Source organism: Lynx canadensis, chromosome B2 (assembly GCF_007474595.2).
Source record: "Lynx canadensis isolate LIC74 chromosome B2, mLynCan4.pri.v2, whole genome shotgun sequence".
Taxonomy (NCBI): Eukaryota; Metazoa; Chordata; class Mammalia; order Carnivora; family Felidae; genus Lynx; species Lynx canadensis.
The window spans coordinates 101,844,780-101,864,133 of record NC_044307.1 but is presented as its reverse complement, the minus strand read 5'-3'; the positions used below and the strand labels follow the sequence as shown (position 1 = coordinate 101,864,133).

Genomic DNA, 19,354 nt, shown 5'->3' with positions numbered 1-19,354 from the left:
ATGCTTTTATGTTTATTATTTTACATCTTGTACAACAATGCTATGGGTATTATTATTATTATTATACAAGATAAGAGAACTGAGGCTCAGAGATGTCAACTGACTTGCCAAGGTCACGTAGCTATCAAGTAGCAAAGCCAAAACTTGAACCCAGCAGAGGCATATCCCCTGCCATAACTGTGAGCTCTGAAAAAGGAAGAAAATTTTCCTTGTATTCTATCTGGTACTGATTAGGCAGCCCACCATGTCCAAACATTATTAAATCAAATAGTACTAGAATCTCTACACTAAAGATAACTTCCAAGGGAGAGTCAAGCCAGAGCATTCAAAATAAATTGCATGGATGGCCAGACAGGAATCTTCCTTAATAAGACTTCTGTCCAAGCCTGCCATAAATACCCCTGAGAACTCAGAAGATAAAAATAAATTTCATAACAGTGATCTTGCTGTGACCATAACCGGCCTAAAATCACACTGCTTTCTGAGGTCCTGCAGATGCTCAATTTTATTCTTCTTTTCAGAATGGGAGTTCTTCAACTTTTTCATGATTGATAAGAGCTTATAGATGTTTCCAAATGCAGTAGGTAAATCATTTTATAGGGTTAGTGGAAACCATCAGAAAAGACCCCCACAATCTACAGAATTCCAAAGCACCTTAAACAGAACACCAAGCAATTACCGCTGAGGATACATGATAAGCTTTGCGTTAATTTTAAGCTAAACATAGTATGAAAGTTACAGAATTGAAAAGAAACAGCAAAAAAATGAGGTTAGGTAGAAAAACGTGGACTCTGGAGCCAGACAAACTTGAGCTCACCTGAGAGGAGGCGTCTCAGTAGCTTAAACTTTTAAGTGATTTATTTTATCTGAGACATGGATTCTACATTGAATTTACATTTCTTCTGTGAAATGTAAATAAATAGATAGATAGATAGATAGATAGATAGATAGATAATTTTTAAAAAGGCAAAAACAAAAAAAAACAAAAACATCCTATTCTATCTAGCATTATCATAATATTAAATGAATTGTGTATATAAAATGTCTGGCACATTACACTCGATAATGGTGCCTAATTTATGAGAACAGAAGAGAATATTTGTAGGATCTTTGCAATGTCAGTTCCATTTGAAATTAGTAGCTCTAAAAAAAGGAATACTTTTCCAGACCCATGTCCCAAAGGGCATTTTTTAATATAGTAGGGGGAAAAAAAGAATGTTCAAGGCAATAAGAATGCTCTTGCAACATGGCCTAAGACTTTATATTTGACAGCTAATGTATCATTGGGAAGATCTGTAACCTTGAACCAAGGATACAAACCTACAGTGTAGACACAAAGCAGTGTTTAGATGGAAATGAAATTTCCTTTTTTGTTTTTTGCCTTCTTAAACAACCCATCACTCATTCTCTCAACAAGACCGGGCACGATTTTATCAGTCACTCTCAGATTTTATTCTTTATTGGAGGAGAGATGGCAGATACACTTTATTAAAGGCATAAGTTGATATAGACATACCTTTGGAAGCTAATGCTATTTTCAAGATTGGTGTTAGGACGCACATGCCCCATTGCATTCTGGGAAAAAAGGAAAACTTGTGCCCAGCTGATTCTCTCAGGCAAGTACAATGCAGACGAGGTCCACCATTCTGGGTCCAACATGAAGGACTCTGGGCAGGTTAATCAGAATTTTTTACAGAACCTGTTCAAAAGAAGTTTAATATACTTTGCAACATTTCAAAGAGGAAAAAAAATGGGACCTAAAACTAGCCATTGACGTTATTAGTGAAGTTGAGCATTATACATGTGATATTTATATTTTCTCTTCTGTGATTTGTATGTTTGTAACATTTGCCCATTTTCCTATTACAGTGTTTATCTTTTCCCATGTTATTTAAGGTTTTAATCTGAGGATATTAATAGGGTTGTCAAAGACAAAGCAAATATTTTCCAAGTTTTTTGTTTGCCTTTTCATTTGTTTTTTTAAATTATTGATGTAGACATGTCTTCCACTCTAATGCAGTCAAATCTGCCTTCTCCTTCATGATCTCTTGTATTGGAACATCTCCGTTTCTTCGAACCTTATTTTACAACTATACTTAATGGCATCTAATGTGACAGAAGGCCTAGGAGGTAAGGATGAAGAGCAGCTATTCCATTAAATAATTAGGACGTCCTTGGTCACTTTTCGAAAGAAATTTCTGTATACTTGTGAGTTTTGACCCAAGATTGCTGGAGTATAAACAGTAAATGCAGACTAATATTACAAGAGCCTTGATGTGAATGTGAATAGACACTATCAACATCTATGGATGAGAAAAATGAAGACCTGAGTTGAAGATACTGACCTTGGTCTTTTACTCTGGCAGATCTGATGCGCCTTCAGAGAGACGGTGTCTGTTCCTCATGATGGCTGTGACCCTTTTTGGTGTTTAACTCTATCCTCAGAAGGAAATTCCATGACCCTATAATAGGTGGTATTTCAGGGGGAAAAAGAGAGGTTATGCATCATGATAATTGTGGTAATACTTGAGTTTGAAAGCTTTGAAGCCTTTGCCCACTTTATTTCATTTTAGCTTCAAGTGTCAAAAAGGGATAGGTAGAGAAGCATCATTATTTCCATTTTACAGAAGAAGGAAATGAATTGCCCAGAGTTTAAGCCATTGATAAAGCCCAGCATGGTACCGCTCTGTGAAATACCTGACTATATTCTTATCCTCATATGCACAGATATAGTCTTGTGAGTAAGACAAGATATAAAAGGAACAATTAAGAGCACCCAAGAGAATACACACTAGCATCAGATTAAATGCCACAAAATACTCTAATGCATGGAACTCATAATAAATGCTGAACAGGTAGCTGAGAAAAGATTATATCCATGTTGCCTGATTATTCGAGAAAAAGTTGATGGAAATATGAGTATTTCAAATGGGAGTTGGATTTGGACAAGTACATTGAAAGAAAGCATTTTCGACAGGACTGAAAAGAGACCACACTAGCGTAAGAACGGAAGACCTGGACGGAGAACGCGGGAGGCAGGAAGCCGGCCTGCCGGAATAGCCTTGTTAGGAGCAAGATATTCGGCTGGAGAGGTAAAGTCAAAATTTAAAGGGCCTAGAATATCAGGGTGAAACATTTGAAACTGAACCTTTCAGCAACAGAGAAGCACGGAAGATATGTTCAAAGGAGAGGGAAATGGTTAAAGATGCGTTTCTTAGGAAGACTCGTGCGATGAGAACATGCAGAGCAGATAGAAGGAAACAGTGCGAGAGGCTAGAAAAAAAGAAAAGCAGAGGGGCAAACTCAGAATCACAGGTGCTGAAGAAACGTCTTCCCAAGAGTTCAGTCCCAGAGAGTGGAGATTACCTGATGCCAGTGAAAGGAGACAGGCAAGGAGATGTATTTTTCTATCTTTTTTATCCGTATTTTATGTGTACACACACACACACACACACACACACACACACACACACACACACACCACTGTGCTCATGCACCAGGCACCCAAAGGCCCCTTGTTGCCTGCTTCTCTTCCAGGGCCCTGGAGAGGACAGAGCTGAAGCAATTAGTTCAGACTGATAACTAGGCTTGTGGAAGTGGATGAGCCTTCAGACGCAACAGAGGAAGATATTTTTAAAAACCAAAGGCCCAAAGAGGGAGATTCGAGGAGCGCTGGTAGTTAATGGATAGGAGCAATGAACAAAGGCGATTAAGGGAGCAGAGCAGAACGGTAGCTTCCTCTGACAAGTGCACAGCACCTTCTAAAGCACTAGGTGTAAAGCCTCACATGCACTTGTCAAGGGTGTGAGCGGTGAAGTTAATGGAGAAAGCAGAGTTATTCTGCCGAAGAGACCCATTTGAAAGTGAAATAGAGGTCAAAACCCCACTCTAACATGGAAATTGGAAACTGCCAGATGTTCCAATGCTGTGGTATAGTTCAAAAAGGGCAGAATTGACGGATTATTAACTGTGCCAGCTGGCATCGTGGAATTTATGTTTTCTTTGTTGTGTGAAATGTACAATCATAACAGAAACATTAAAAACCTGAGTAGGTTCAAGGAAGGACATAAAACAATATAAATCAAAGTTTACTGTAATAAATATAGCTAACAGCAGAGGGCTCCCTTCAACGCCTGGCAAATTCTCAAGGCAGACAAACTCAAGGGAAGGAGTTTTTTTTATTTTCTGGTAACTTCTACCAGCATTGAACATTTTCATACATATGGGGGAAAAACCCAACTAAATAAATGAACTAAACTAAACTAAACTAAACTAAATGTATTACAAGCATAATTTTTAGAACTTCAGGTCCTAAGATTCCTTTCTTTAAAAATTTTAACTGTATTTTTTTTGCTAATGAGAAACTATCTGAAGTTATTAATGCAATAATTCAGGGCGGTCTAGTTATAAAATGCCTCGAGATAATAGAGTAACAGCAGTTACACCCAGAATAATAAAATATTTGGTAATTATGATAATGAATCAGTCAATAGGATTTCTTTTAAAATGAATGTAAAGATTTCTAGAATAGTGATACATGCTCCACATGGGAAATAAGTAAAAATAGAAGATAAAAAACAGTAAGCTTAGCCCTCAGATATATCCTTAGTTAACATTTTAGTTTTTTTTTTCAGTCTCTTTTGTGTATAAGTTTGTTTCCATATTAATATATACAGTCAGATTGATGACTGTATTATGTGTAGAATTTATCATTTTCATCTTGCTTAAATAATCCACATTTTAACAAAACATTTCATAGTCCATTATAAATTCATTTGTATACATAACTCTTAATAATTACATAATACTCAGTAATATGAGTATATGTCCTAAGAGGTACTTAACCAATGTAGGTACTTAACCAAATTTAAGCACATTCCAAGTGTTCTTTTTATGTAAGTATAATATCTTTTCACTTAAAATCATTTTTTCGTATCGTGACTTAACTCCTCAGGCTAGTAATTTTCAAGATAAAAAAACTTTAAGAAAAACAAGGGAGTATGAAATAAGTAGCCTAGCCAATTTACACATAACTTCTATTTAAGTGGAAATGACACTGTTAAACTACAAGACCTTGGTGTGGCAACAAAAGGACCATTTTTAACCACATTGCTGCCCTTGAAGGACAACTGATAGTGACTCATGGGAAATAGCCCACGAATAGCACAGAAAACATGTAAGGAGACACAAGTAGGGTTTGATTAATGCACATCATAAGCACACTATAGTCATATCTATATCTGTGTGTTTTTATATTGCTTTTAAATTTGTTTATACGTATTTACATTTAACTGGGGAAATGGACATAGCACATTCTGAAGTATAAATATAATTATTCTTTTACTTCATCATATTTTTGTTTTACTATTCAGAATTAATAGAAACAGTAGCCATTATGAAAAAGAGATATCAGATTGTAAAAAATAAATAAATAATAAAAATAAAGAAATGGATGCATCGGGCCATTAAAGAGAGAGAGGGAGCACGTGTGCTCTATTTAAGCCAGTTAGTACCCCTGACACCAGTGAAAAATTCTGGTGCCTGGAACGAACAGCCCAGATGCACAACACCTTCTAACACATGGTGTCTGCAGGGCTCAGCTTTTCCTTTTGCAGAATATTGTGAAGTGTGAGTGGTGCAATGGACTAAGCATAAAAATCTGCAGTCTGAGTCAGATGATGTGGGTTCAAGTTTCTCCCTGATCATTACCAGATGTGTGACTTTGGAGGAGTTAAGTAATCCTTGAAATTCACTTAGGGGTAAAAAAAAAAAAAGTGATTTTTATAACCCTCTAATGCATTTCAGACTATCTACCTAATGACACAGACAGCATTTCCATAAAATGGCAATTTTGACCTATAATCCCCACATCCAAACACACAGAATAGAAACCCAGGAGGGCTATACTCTGCAACCAGGGCTCTTTAGCAAATCAGGGCCTGGAAAGAGTGGACATTAGATTAAACACAAGCTGTTTTTAAGTCAAATTGAAATCCTACTTACATTTTTCATAAGATATTTTAGAAATAAAGTATTGGAATCATTTACGAAGCATATTATTGTATGCAGTAGACTATAGTGTAGCCATATTTTCAACCAGTCATTTTTAATTTATGATGATGAAAAATATGGTTAAAGTAGACTTTGTCTCAAAATGTTGTCATTTGATTTGCACGCTGTCCCCAGAAAGGATAATGATTTTCCAAAGGCTAGTTTTACTGCTAGTCAGGTACAGCACTCATTTGAATACTGATGTTTTTGTTTAAATACACATGTCTGAGGACTTCCTTGGATTCATCAAGGTACATCGTTAACTATACCATGAGTCAGCAAATTTCAACCCTTCAACTCAGGGGCCAAACCCAGCCTGCTGCCTGTTTCTGTACAGCCCTCAAGCTAAGAATAATTTTTTAAATTTTTAATGGTTAGAAAAATCAAAAGAACTATAATGGTTCATCACACATAGAAATTATATGAAATTCCAAGTTGAGCATCCGTAAAATTTTGAATTTCATCAGAAAATTTGTGGAAATCTGTTTTCTCTCTTGTTACATAAGCGCTTACATAATATCCTCAAATTTGCCTCTTGGCCTACAAAGCCTAAAACATTTTGTTTACTATCTGGCTCCATACGGAAAAAGTTTGCCAAACCCTGAACCATGCCAAAACCCAAAACCATTCTTCAGTGTTCCTTGGGCTCTTTATGAATAATTAAAGACTGTGCCCCTTTCATATTAGAAGCAAATAGTCAATAGCAGTGGTTCTCCAAAATTCTGTACTTTGCAATTACCTGGGTAGCTTCAGAAAATATTGATGTTTGTGTCCCAGCCCCAGAGACTGTGATTTAACTGGTCTGGGGTATGTCCTCAGCTTTGAAAGCTTTAAAAAAACCGTGCGTAGGTGATTCTAATATGGAGTTTAGCAACAACTGATTTGGTACTTTGGCAAATTCAATCCACTCAACTTCCCTCCTGCTGATTCCCCAACACATGGCCCATTGCAGCTGCCCTCAACCCTTCAAACTCCCAAACCTCTTGTTCCTGCTGCCCCAAACTCCATTTCTTGTAGTGCAGGAGTCCCTGACCAACTCAACTGAGAAGTTCAAGGCCAATCCACTACCAAGTTTGCCTGTCTTACTTTCTGAACAGAATTCCTTCCTGAAGTTAATTCTCTTCTGTCCTGACCCTTCTAGAGGGAATACACCATGGTGATTTAAAAGAGGTTGCTTGGGGTGCCTGGGTGGCTCGGCCAGCTGAGCATCCGACTTCGGCTGGGGTCATGATCTCACGGTTTGTGGGTCTGAGCCCCGTGTCAGGCTCTGTGCTGACAGCAGAGCCTCCTTGGGATTCTCTCTCTGCCCCTTTCATTCCCTCTCTCTCTCTGTCTCTCAGAAATAAATAAACAAAAAAGAGAGAGCTATTGCTTGAATCAGAACTGAATTTGAGTCCCTATTCCTTTATGTATAAGCTATGCAAGCTTGAACAAATTGTTTAATCAGTTCAACTATCAGTTTTGTCATTCATAAAGTAGGATTAAGAATAAAACCTACCTCAGTACACCTGTGTGGCTCAGTCGGTTGAGTGTCCAACTTCATGATCTTGCAGGTCATGATCTCGCTGTCTGTGAGCTCCAGCCCTACGTTGTTGCGCTCTGTGCTGACAGCTCAGAGCCTGGATCCTGCTTCAGATTCTGTCTCTCTGTCTCTCTCTCTCTCTCTCTCTCTGCCCCTCCCCCACTTGTTCTCTAAAGAAATAAATGCATACATAAATAAATACATAAATAAACTTTAAAAAAAATTTTTTAAAAAGAATAAAACCTACCTCATAGGGATCTTTGTGAGAATTCAATGAAATTTGCTTGCTAAAGTGTGGTCCTCAGACTAGCATCATTAGCACCACATAAGCACTTGTTAGAAATGCAGAATTTCACACTCCACCCAGATCTTCCAAATCAGAATCTGCCTTTTAATGAGATCTGATAGTGATTTGTGTACACATTAAAGTTCGAGAATCATGGTGCTAGGAAGATTTTATTTCACTGTATGTCCAGGCTGAGTCTCTGCTCAGCCCCTCTACAGCAACACCCAATATATGTGATGTTGCTCGTGCCCTTAATGGTGTCTTTTTTTATGTACAAAAAGAAATTTCCTTCAGGTAAAAAAAAGAAATTGATTTGTCAGCCATGTACAAAAGAATTTGAAATTAAGAGAGACTAGGGTGGGGGCAAGGGATGGTTAAAAAAGTGCGGGGTCACCTTTATACAACTTAGGAAAAGATGCTCCTGCTGAGCATTGAGCATTCATCACCTCACAGGCACACACCTGGTGAGCTGACAGAGTCCTTGTGTAATTTAGAAACACATACTCCCATGGGCTGCTGTTGTCAAGTTTTAGACCGCATGGCTCGCCAAATGCGGCAATGGCTCAACCAGTTGTCCTTGGCAACATGTGGCAATACTTTGAAGGTGAGTTTACATGAGGTCCCAAAGTAGTGTGTGGTCCACTGGAATGAAAAGAATGAAAAACGCAAGGGTGGATCCAAAAGAAAATGCCAAAATGACAGAGGGCAATGGAGAAGAGGTAGGGTGGAAAATGGACCTGGGGTTATTAAGGAAGACTTCTGGAAAGAGGTAGGATTTGACACAAATCTCAAGGATCTATGTAACTGAGATGTGAGGGGGAGGTGGAATCACATATTAAATATGTTACAAACAGTACTGGACTGTGAGAGAGACTATATTTTGAGATTGGCAGGATGAACCGTGAACAAGAAGGCAAATGGGGGTATTGAAAAGTCTAAACTCATTAGACTATAAATATGAAACCATTTTATTTTCTTCCAATAACTGTCCCCATCTATGCTAGACCGACCCCTCCACCCCCGCCACACACACACACACACACACACACACACACACACACACATCTTAGCCCTAGTCCATGGGTTTATTTGGTTAAGTCTTAATGTTACATCTAATTCATCATGTTCTTCTGCCTTCCCCCAGCCAGGGGCACGGTCTTTATCAGTTTCCCTCTTTCTCCTCTTTCCAGAACTATCTCCTCTAGAGGTGGAGCAGGGCAGAGTAAGGCTGCATACCTCCCTGCTTACCTGTGGTTCCAATGTGCTTCATGCTCTCCAGTATGCCCCCTCCAACCCACAACTCTGGGCACTGGAAGTTCCTAATTAATTATGTCCACATCTTTGGCTGACCCCAGCTAGCATTGTCATGTCACATGCTTTTGTCCTTCACTGTGGGATTCCTCTAGAGACAGTTATCCCCAAACTCAGTCTAACTTTCTTGGTCAGTTCCCAGGCTTGCAACAAGTACATGTGGAACCATCTCAGTATATCTTGGAAAGGGGCACGTGTCAACTGGGGGAGTGATGAGAAATCTTATGACATCTCCACCTGACATTCCCCTCCCCAACATGCAAGTGCACGTACATCACCTCTATAAACGCCCTACCTACACACCTGACAGCTCAGAGGTAGTTCATCAGCTCTGCTATATAAGCAGATATTCAACCAGGGAATAAAGTGTCAGTCTGCCTTTCCTTAGCCACTCCCAAGTTTATGAACGATTCTCTTGGACCTCCCTCTCTTTCCTTCAAGGGAGGAGATGAAGAGAGAAAGTGAACACTTTGTTCCTTCAAAAGACTCCTCTTCTCAGTTGTTGTTGTTGTTGTTGTTGTTGTTTTTAAATATCAGGAGGAAGTGAAAGACAATGGAGTAGTAACCCCAGGTCTGCTGGATAATCCTTATCAAGTCCTGCAAAGAGATAGCAGGTCTCAGTAGCTGTGGTTCCTGGGGCTTAGAATTTGGGGTACATATTCCCAGCTTTGAGTCTTTGATGGTTCTGGGACAACATGAAAAATCTCACTCAGCCCCTGATGTTGCACTGTTATAAGATAAAGAAATTAATTCTCAGAGAAGGGCAGATGTTTCCCCAATATTAAATGAGAGATGAGATTTAAATACCAGCATCATACTTCTTCCACGGGTTCTTGATAAATGCAACTTACCTATCCATAACCCAAAAGCTTTTGAGCTAGAAGACTCCAGGAAAATAGGAGGGAATAGGCACATTCTGTAAGCACAGTTAGCAGTATCTCTCAGTAGCTACGATTATGCACCTTTTACAAATTTATATGATTAATCATAGTGCTGAAGGCTGAGCCTAACTCACTCATCAGTTACAAGCATCTCAGTGTATTATGTTGGTTTAAGAATTATCGACTGTATATATTACCCCACAGATTTTGACTTGTTGAAGACTGAGGTAAATACCAAAGGGTATTAACATACCCAGCTAGTAAATGAGGAAGGGCTTCCCTTGAGAACACTGTTCCACCTACACTGAGACATTCCAATCTATAGCCATGGACAGCTATGCTCAAGCCAGCTTCCCGTGCCTTCAGAAAGGTCAAGCTGGAGATCATCTTAACTAAACATTTACTTTTAAGTTAGGCCAGGTCTATACAAGCAGAGAGAGAGAATATTCCCCCCTTATCTAAAGTATTTGGTTCTTCTCCAGGGAGCAAACCAAGATCATCTGCAGACATGTTTAGAGGTAGGACACTGGGCATTTACTTAAAACTTCAAGTTACTGAATATTTATGTAATCTTTTCTTTTACTGGGGATTAGAAGGTTTGCCTGTATGGAAACACTACTCTGAGAAAGCTGATGTAAGACGGCACTTAGTCAGATGAAGGCATTTTAGAGTCCATTCAAATCAAACGTTACTTCAGCAAACAAGTATTTACTGAGCACCTGCTCTGTGCTGAGCACTGTTATAGTTCATTACTCAGTACAAGTTCTCTGCGAGCCAGATATTTTCTTTCCGTTTTTTTTCTAAAGGCACAATGTAGAGATATTCTGTACAGAGAGAGTCAATGTAGAGAAATTCTTGACTCCTTGTCCATGCCTGTGATTGCACTGATCCGTGCTGCCTACGATCAAGATCTTTGGTGCTTTCTGGTTAGAAAGACTGCTTTTTCTTTATGGACGTAACTCCCTTTGAGTTGGCAACAGCTGGGAAATCTTTGCTCACTTCACTTAATTGAGCTGTCAGCTGAGATCCCAGTCCAGATTTTTTTAAAGAAGGAAGAGAGGGAGCGCCTGGGTGGCTCAGTCAGTTAAGCGTCTGACTTCAGCTCAGGTCACGATCTCACGGTCCGTGAGTTCGAGCCCCGCATCGGGCTCTGGGCTGATGGCTCAGAGCCTGGAGACCGCTTCCGATTCTGTGTCTGCCTCTCTCCCTGTCCCTCCCCCACTCGTGCTCTGTCTCTCTCTGTCTCTCTCAGTCTCAAAAATAAACGTTAAAAAAATTTTAAAAAAAGAAGGAAGAGAGGAAGGGAGAAGGAAAGAAGAGAAGAAGGGAGCAAGAGAGGAAGGGAGGCAGACAAGATAAAGTTAATTCTAGCCCCTAAGATTGTAGTCTTCATTCATGGCTTTTTGAAGGGGAATTAACATGCCATTCTCCCGATACTCAATTTTGTGGGGAAGGAGTTCTAGGGAAATGTTCAAGAATTACTGTTCAAGTGTCATTATTAATTATGTCACCATCATTCGATGATGCATCCCCCATTCATATGTGTATCTTCTTCCCCTTGATAAGAGGTGATCGGCACATGGTTGAATTAAAGAAAAAAAATAAATGTCTGAAGGCAACCTGAGTGTTTAAATGCCTGCCCACAGGACTTAAATAATCCATGACACCTGGTGAAAGGACACAAGGCCACCAAGAAAAGACTCCACAGAGGGGTGGAGCCATCCAGACACAACGTTATGGGCAGGGATAACCTGCAGATTCATAACATTTGAAACATGAAGCAGAAACTGTAGAAGTTACTGCACCTAGAAGAGCTTTCTTATGACGTGGAATAATGGAAATTTAACTAAGTTTCTTTTACAAGTCTCTCAGTCTTATTTAATACAAAGAACCAAGCAATCCATTATCTTATTAGAAAAGATCAAAATAACAATGCAGGAAATAGAAGTGAGAAGACAGCAAGAAAGGAGAAACAGAGGTGAGAGGAAGGGAGGGGAGGGAGGAAATGTGGGGAAGAGAGAGAGAGAGAGACTAATTTCTTCCTTTAGAGCTAACCTGGGAGTATAGAGCCATGAAATAAAGCACCTGCCTCTACTTGAAAGACGGCATTGTGTTCGCACTAATGCCCCATATAAGACATCAGTTTTCAGCTAATGCCACTGAGACAGGATGAAGAGCTTCCAATAGTTTGGAAGCAGCATGCAGTCTGCCCAGTTTATTTCAGAAATAAAAAAAAAGAATGAAGTAACACAGCAAAATGTATGTTCCCCCTTGGTCCGCTGAAACATCAAACTCCAGGGTGAGATTAATGTAGTATCATTTCCTCAAGCATTTTGTTTTCAAATATGTGCTTGCCGGCTTCAGGAAAACTGATACTTAGGAGAAAATGGAATCGTACATAATCCAAGCAATGGACATTGTTCTGATATCTGTGTCTGGCTTTAAAATATTTCAAGTCCAAAGACAATGGGCTTCAAAGTGACCATTAGAGGGGTACCCCCATCTTCCCTCCAGTGGAACACAGGAGAAATGGGAAGAAGAGGCCAGCAGCCTGCTTTGGTGGCAAGATAAAGAGAAAGCTGAGTCTGGGTTGAGAGGAAATTGCGCTCCCTTCTGACAGTGGGTCAAAAGTCTGTAGAACTCAGCTCAGATGTAGAACATATAGCAGTAAGGCAGACACTACCCGAAGTGACCTCCAGTGAGTCACAATCTATACACCCACCTCCCATTGAATGTGGGCAGAACCTGTGATTTGCTTCTCGCTGACAGAATATGGCAAAGGGGATTAGATGGCAATTCTCCTGATGATGCGACTTTGTGTGGCAAAGCGTTGGAACGTCACTCCCTGGATTAAGCAAAGATGATGGGATAGTCCCGCCCCCATCATTACATTCATTGCATCATGTAAGACTCTCTTTGCAAACTGGATAGAGAGAGTTAACTTATGTTTTTGTTGGGTTTTTTTTTTTTGAGGTTTCAATATTTTATTCAAGTTTTACTTGAAGCAATGATAATTACAGCACTTGGTTTTTTTTTTTTTTTTAGTTTTTTAATGTTTATGTATTTTTGAAGGAGAGATAGAACACAAGTGGGGGAGGGGCAGAGAGAGAGAGGGAGACACAGAATCTGAAGCAGGCTGCAGGCTCTGAGCTGTCAGCACAGAGCCCGACACGGGGCTTGAACCCATGAGCTGCGAGATCATGGCCTGAGCCGAAGTCGGATGCTTAACCAAGTGAACCACCCAGGAGCCCCCAACTACAGCATTTGAAGGGGAGGATCTAATTCCACATAAAATGCACCCATTAAACTGCTAAAAAAAAAAAAAAATAAACTGCCATGCTGTCAAAGGTCCTTTGAGAGGGACATAAAACAAAAAACTCAAGTAGTCTCTGGGAGCTAAAAGAAGCCCCTGGCTGACGGCCAGCCAGGAAACAGGGACCTCAGTCTTAACAACCACCGAATTCTGAATTCTGAATTCTGCCAACAATCGCATGAGCTTGGAAGAGGACCCCAAGCTTCAGGTCAGCCCACCTGACACCTTATGTGGAAACTTATGTGACCCTGAGCAGAGTACCCAGACCCCTGACCCAGGAGTCTGAGATAATGAAGGTGTGTTGTTTTAAGCCACCAAGTTTCTGGTGATTTTTAATGCAGCAATAGAAAACTAATATAATATCAGCAAGGATCCCGCCCAGGGTGCAAAGGGACCCCCAACAACAGGAATCTGTGGGGTGAGCATCTAAAACCAGAAGCTGATTGGTGGTCAGCAGTGGTCTGCCAAAGTACAAGGTCACCATAGAGGTATCCGATGATGATGGGAGTCTCTGAGGAACTCGCAGATCGTGAGAGGAGAGGTGAACAATCTGACAGGTCTAGAGATCTCAAAGTCCCTGAGAGCCAGGGAGAACTCCCCATTCCCTAACCCAGTGGGGTGTTAGCAAAACAGCTACCCAGAGAGGGAAAGGCTTGATTTATAGCATTTGCCAATTTCTGTGGTGTAGAGACTCTCACCATGACCGGATTCAAGCTACCAACAGTTTAACAGCTTACTCACAATTTTCCTGATGTCTAATAATCAGCTGTTGGGAGCCAGTGTCTAACACAGCAGGTCTCCTGTATTTCCTCCACCCTGGAGGGAGAATCGGCCAGCCTGGGGGGAAGTGGGGAGAGCGGAAGCCTGCCCTTCAACAATAGGTTCCCAGTCAGTCGGGAGGGGGTGAAGAGACTTAACCCTGAATGGCGAAGGAAGCGTTGATTCATACCAGTTAGACTGGCTCCAAAAGTTGAGACCCAACCTAAGGTAACGTTGAATTGCGCATTATACGAGGGTGAGTAAAGGTCATGGTCTGCCCAGATTGTCAAACACACACTCACACAGGTGCGTGCACACACACGCACACACATACACACATACTACTAACAAGATAAATTAATCTTCTCTGTAGGTTTAACTATCCAAGACAGAAATAAAAGTTGCAGAGTTACCATTTTCTTTCTTCTTCTTCTTTTTAAAACAATTTCTTAACATTCCCCTCTTTTCTCGCAATGCCTTTATAAGTGAGGGGACTCTTAAATCCCAACATTAGACACATGAATGACTAAATGACTGAGGTCAATCTCCTAATGTGTTTCTCTGTTTAGAAGTGCTAGGCCATCCCAGGAAGCCCCCTGCTAAAAGGCAGCTTGTCCAGCTAAGGTGTGCACACGGGTGTACCGCTGTGAGGCATCTCAGGAGACAGAAGCCAGGGGAAAGAACCCTCAGATTTTAAAGGCAGTGAGAATTAAAGCGGCTTTGGCTACCTAAATGGAACTGACAGCCAAATGGGAAGAGACAATGGGGCTAAACATGAATGCTTGCTTCAGGGTAGAAAGAGGAAAGACACTTTAACCTTGGGTGGAACCAGACCTCCGGGGTCAAGGTGAATCTGTCTGCACTGTTTCCATGGGATTTCCACTCGTAAGTTCTCTGGTGAGTCATCTGAGAGCAGGTTGAGCAGTTGCCATGGGTTACCTTCCTTTTAGAACATGTTCTAAGGGAGTGAAGCCTTGGGATTTTCATCCATGTATATCAAGTTCTGGAAGGATATCACTTTGAGTTCTACATCACACATCGAGACGTGGGCTGTCCGTGGCAACTGTTCTTTGTACACATTATTAGAGCACGTACCAAACCGAATTCTTGCCTCTGTTCATTCCATTCAGGTGAGACTCTGGCAAATCAACATGGCCTAATAGAAGGAGCTCAAAAGTAATGGGTCTCTTTGACATGTTTATATCTTCATAGAACTTTTGGACTATCCTTGCTCTCATCTCCTGACCTTAATTCTCACTTGACTGAGAAAAAAAAAAAAAAAGCAATTAGAAGAAAATTTCCACGGGCTTCTACCAAAATATCTACCCACTTTCTCTGCACTCCCAACTCTTCCGTGGATGACATTTCCATTCTAAGTGTCAGCCCCTGTCTGCTAGATCCCATCCCTCTTGCCTAACCAAAGTTAGGTGTCAGCCCACCAGTTCTGCAATTTCCTACACCATGAATTTTTTGCTGCCTGTTGGATCATGTCTTTCAGGATTCAAACTCTGCCATGATTTGTCCTATCTTAAGAAGAAAAAAAAAAAGCACCTGTTTTGACCCCACTTTCCCTATCAACGCTCTTCTCTTCACTCCCCCAGCAGCAAAGTGCTTGGTTGGCTCTCTCGTTTCTTTCCTCCATTCTGTCTTGAATCCACTCAGTTGGGTTTTTGCCCTCACTCCGCCACTGAGACGGTTCTTGACAAAGGTATCAGCCATTTCCATGTTATTAGACCCAATGGCCAGTTCTCACTGATCACCCCACTTGCCTGTCAGCTCAGCATGTGACAAGGTAGGTCACTCACTCCTTAACACAGTTTCTTTATCCTGGTTTCCAAGATGGTACACTCCTAGTGCACCACTGGTCACTCCTTCCTAGTCTCCTTGGTTACTTCTGCCACTTCTCCCTGAAGACTTAGTGTTGGAGAGTCCCAAGCTCAGTCCTTGGCCTCTTTCCTTCTTCATCTGTCCCTACTCCCTTAGGACCTCCCCATGTCCTGTGACTACCTTACCACTTGTACGCTGATGGTTCCCAAATGTAGATCCCCAAAGCAGACCACTCTTCCAAATTCTAGACTCCCGCAGTCAACTGCCTCCTGCATATCTTCACTAGGATGTCTGACCTCTCAAATGTAACAGATCCCAAACTGAAGTCCTGCCTGACCTTCTCCCCAAACCTTCTCCACCTACAGCCTCCTCCCTATCTGGAGGTAGCAACTCCATGCTTCTATTCGTTCAGGCCAAAAACCTTGGAGTCATCCTTGACTCTACTTGCCCTGACATCCCCCATACAACCAGTCAGAAGATCATGCTGGCTTTACCCTCAGAATACGTCAAGACTCTGATCACTTCTCTCTACCTGCACAGCTTCCAGAATAGCCCAGTCCCTGTTCTCGCTCATCTGAATCACAATAATGGCTTCCTAAACAGTCTCCTGGCATCCATTATTGCCAATTAGAGTCCTTTGCCACACAACGGCCAGAGTAATTAGTCTGAAACATAAGCTCTGCTATTCCTCTGATTATAGCCGTGTGGTTGTTAGCATTTTCCTGCAAGACAGTTGCTTCAGGGGAGGCCACAGGGCTGGTTCTTCAGCCTAAGGGAGACTAGCTTTCTCAATTAGAGAGGAAAAGCTCCTTTTACTGGCAAAGTAAGCAGAATTTAGAGCCCCAATTTCTTGGGGCGCCTGGGTGGCTCAGTCGGTTAAGCGTCCGACTTCAGCTCAGGTCATGATCTCACACTCCATGAGTTCAAGCCCCTCATCGGGCTCTGTGCTGACAGCTCAGACAGCTGGAGCCTGCTTCAGATTCTGTGTCTCCCTCTCTCTCTGCCGCTCCCCTGCTCATGCTCTGTTGTTCTGTGTCTCAAAAATAAATAAAAACATTAAAAAAAAATTAGAGCCCCAATTTCTTTGGTTAGATTAGATCCACCTGCGTGCTCTCATCCCTGATTTGTCAGGGATTTTCCTCTAACTTCCCGGTCAATGCCAGAACCTCAATATAAGAGGTTGCAAGAGGATTTGAGTTCTGTTTACTATTTCTAGATAGCATATGGACTATGTCACACATGTTTCAATATACAGTGTTTTTCTTGTCATTAATTCTTCCCTAGTTTGTAATTGGGGTTGATATACTTGTTAGAGTTTTTTGAAAGGGTGCTTTTAAATTTCTAAGTGCATATATACATTTTGAAAAACAGTCTTCTTGTTAATGCCTGCTTTTTTTTTTTTTTTTGCACTGTTGTGAGATAATACGTTATGTATGGGTTTCTTCTTTCTTGAATGTATTAAGATGTAATTTGTGATCTAATGCATGAACATTGTTTATAACTGTTTCCTGTGTGTTTAAAAAGCAAATGCTTTTAGAACTGGTAATACATTAATTTGGCTTCGCAAATACCCTGTAGCCTTCCATATTCTGTGTTGACTTGATCTGTCAACTTCTGATGAAGGTATACATGTTAAGGTTTATACTTATAAACCTGTAAAAACAAAACAAAGCAAAAGGGAAAGAAAACCCTGTAGTGGCTCCCATGTCCCATAGAGAGAAACTATGTCCTTACGTGACTGCAAAGCCCCCACTGCCCCTTTGCCTGTCCTTCCCCTCGTGTCTGGCTGTTCATGTTATTTGTGCCAGAAGCCTCCTTGTGGCTCCCCAAACATGGCCTTTGCTCTGTTTTCTCTACTTTGAAAGTTCTTTTTCAGGATCCACTTGGCTAATTCCCTCACTTCCTTCGAATCTTTGCTCAGATCTCACCTCTTTGATGAGAGCTTCCCTGTCACCCCATTTTTTCTATTTTTTTCTTTTTTTTTATTTTTGAGAGAGAGAAAGTCCAAGCAAGGGAGGGGCAGAGAGAGAGAGAGAGGGACAGAGTATCTGAAGCCGGCTCCGTGCTGATGGTAGCCAGCCCTATGTGGGCTCGAACTCATAAACCATGAGAATGGTCAGGACCTGAGCCGAAGTCTGAACCTTACTGACTGAGCCACCCAGGCACCGCCCCCCTCCACTCACCCTATTTAATGGACAATTGTGCCCCACCCCCAGTTACCAGTTTCAACTCCCCTCATCCTGCTCAATTTTTTTCCCCATCACATTTATATCACTCTCTAACATACTATGTGACTTCTTATTTTGTTTATTCTTTGATGTCTATCTTCCCTACTTGAAAATAAACCCTGGGACACCTGGGTGGCTCAGTCAGTTAAGCATCTGACTCTTAATTTTGGCCCAGGTCATGATCTCACAGTTCATGAGATTAAGCCCTGCATCAGGCGTATTCCTACAACCGTGCCTGGCACATAGTAAACCTTTGCCAACATTTGACGAATGAACGACCTATCCTTAGACTGAGGCTTCCATTTTGATCATCCTTTCGGGGAATGTTCATTGCATTCTAAGACTTTTCTCAACTCTCTGTTGGGAAAAAGAAATATCTACATTAACAATAGCTCTTGTTATGAGATAAGATCACAGTGCATCTATTTTTTCACTATTTGATTTACAAGGGTAATTTAGTTAATATAAAAGTATGCTATTATTTCTCAAAAGAATACCCCCATGGTCAGTGTCTCTTCATTATTTTTGGCTCATTGTCCTCATTTCCTCATTGAGAATCCCCAGGAAAATGTATGTACATATGTTTTCCTTCAATTTCAAAGAGTCCAAGGAACCCCCAACACTTCTTCATGAATCTCTGGGTATTCATGGACTTCAGTGAGAGGCTTCATGCACACATACTCTCACAAAGGCATGTACATACACTTGAAATTGAATTTACATGGCCTTTCTGGATTTAATCTTGTTTCAAACCTTTTTTTTTTTTTTAACAAGTATTTTGTTTTTAACTTTCCCCTACATCTTACCAAGTCAGTTTGGTTTTGTCGTTCTTGTTGTTGTTTAGTTACGATTGTTTCTGTTTATTGAAATAACTTTACTTTTTAAATTTTTTTAATGTTTATTTATTCTTGAGAGAGAGAGAGAGAGACCGACAGAGTGCAAGTGGGGAGAGACGGAGAGAGTGGGAGACACAGAATCCGAAGCAGGCTCCAGGCTCTGAGCTGTCAGCACAGAGCCCAACACGGGGCTCGAACTCACAAACTGCAAGATCATGACCTGAGCCGAAGTCAGAGGCTTAATCGACTGAGCCACCCAGGCGTCCCTACTGAAATAACTTTAAAGTGTTTCAGTTTCACAAAAAGCTTGTAAGTATAGGACAGCCATATGAAAATCCTG

General features: G+C 41.0%; 1 non-coding gene across 3 annotated transcripts in view; it reads right to left on the bottom strand.

The window, feature by feature from the left end:
- The window catches only part of LOC115514302, a 75,080-nt gene that overhangs the window by 19,837 nt on the left and 35,889 nt on the right, over positions 1 to 19,354 (bottom strand). For 2 of the 3 annotated variants that reach the window (XR_003968933.1, XR_004343655.1), the window contains exons 2-3: positions 2,346 to 2,462; positions 1,517 to 1,699 (exon numbers count right to left, since the gene is read on the bottom strand). This is a non-coding gene — a transcript (uncharacterized LOC115514302). Of the gene's footprint in view, positions 1 to 1,516; positions 1,700 to 2,345; positions 2,463 to 7,549; positions 7,589 to 19,354 lie in introns of those variants that run through there. The other variant, XR_004343656.1, reaches the window with a different exon arrangement.